The 1562-nt window shown below is 42.6% G+C and overlaps 1 pseudogene; it reads right to left on the minus strand.

The window, feature by feature from the left end:
* Nucleotides 1-1176: 1176 nt before the first annotated feature.
* On the minus strand, nt 1177-1294 carry LOC134950390 (5S ribosomal RNA; annotated as a pseudogene).
* Between the last annotated feature and the right edge of the window lie 268 nt (nt 1295-1562).

Raw genomic sequence — 1562 nt, forward strand, 5'->3', positions numbered from 1 at the left:
ATGAGGTAGCTGTGTGAGTAAGATTAGCGACCCTAGTGGCCGACACAAACACCGGGCCCATCTAGGAGTGGCACTGCAGTGTCACGCAGGATGGCCCTTCCAAAAAACCCTCCCCAAACAGCACATGACGCAAAGAAAAAAAGAGGCGCAATGAGGTAGCTGTGTGAGTAAGATTAGCGACCCTAGTGGCCGACACAAACACCGGGCCCATCTAGGAGTGGCACTGCAGTGTCACGCAGGATGTCCCTTCCAAAAAACCCTCCCCAAACAGCACATGACGCAAAGAAAAAAAGAGGCGCAATGAGGTAGCTGTGTGAGTAAGATTAGCGACCCTAGTGGCCGACACAAACACCGGGCCCATCTAGGAGTGGCACTGCAGTGTCACGCAGGATGTCCCTTCCAAAAAACCCTCCCCAAACAGCACATGACGCAAAGAAAAAAAGAGGCGCAATGAGGTAGCTGACTGTGTGAGTAAGATTAGCGACCCTAGTGGCCGACACAAACACCGGGCCCATTTAGGAGTGAGAAAAAGACAAAAAACCCTTTTTTGGGAGCACTCGTTTGAAATGTTAAAGATAATATGTATGATAATGAAGATTAAAACGTAACTTTTAATTAATTAATCATTGAATAAAGAAACTATTGGACATAAAGTTGGGACTCGTGTCTATAAAAAATAATCTTATTTGACCTTTTGAACATATGAGGTATAAGATAAAGGTGAAGATATCTTGAGGATGGAGGAGGATACCAAATGGTTTCTTGAAGTCCCGGGGTATCCAAAAAAACACTGTACAAACCTATGTAAGGGATATCTAGGATAAGTCTATTCGCATAAGTGCAAATTGGATGGAGTTTGTGAGAGTATGGATACGGATAAATGGAATGCCAGAGTGATTGGGAGTATTGAGATTTCCCTTAATGGGAGGAAAAGGAAGGAAGAAAAAGAAGGGGGGAAGGTGCTGAAACAGGGATGGAAAATAAAAGGGAAGGGGAAGAAAGGGGGAGGGGAGAGAGAAAGAAAAAAGAAAGAGAGAGAAAAAAGGAGAGGGGAAGGAAAAAAGGAAAAAAGAGACCACCTGGGATTCTGTGCTTTGGTGGGTCAGTACCCTAGGAGTCTGTGAATTTTTTAAATAAGAAAGTGTGTGGAATAAATTCGCTCCTTTCCTTAAAAATGGCCCACTGCACCTGGTATTTTCAGGAGGTTCCCCTTCCTAATACTGACCAGGCCATATCTGCTTAGCTTCCGAGATCGGACAAGATCGGGCGTATTCAGAGTAGTATGGCCGTGGGCCGTTAAGTAGAGGAAAACCACATTGTACTTATTGTAATTAGTATAGATAAAGACTGAAATTAGTCTGAGGTATTGACAGGAAGAAATGTATGAAAATATACGGTGGTCAAGAGGAAGGGATAAAGAGGATAGGTAAGTAATCCCTGAGAGAAAATCTCAAAAAAATATAGAGAAAAGTGCATTTATAAATAAAACATTTTTGTAGCAAGTTCTGCACATATGGTATAAGAGGAGCTCACAATCACAAGAAAAAACCAACACAAAAGAA

The sequence above is a fragment of the Pseudophryne corroboree genome, chromosome 8 (assembly GCF_028390025.1).
Source record: "Pseudophryne corroboree isolate aPseCor3 chromosome 8, aPseCor3.hap2, whole genome shotgun sequence".
Taxonomy (NCBI): Eukaryota; Metazoa; Chordata; class Amphibia; order Anura; family Myobatrachidae; genus Pseudophryne; species Pseudophryne corroboree.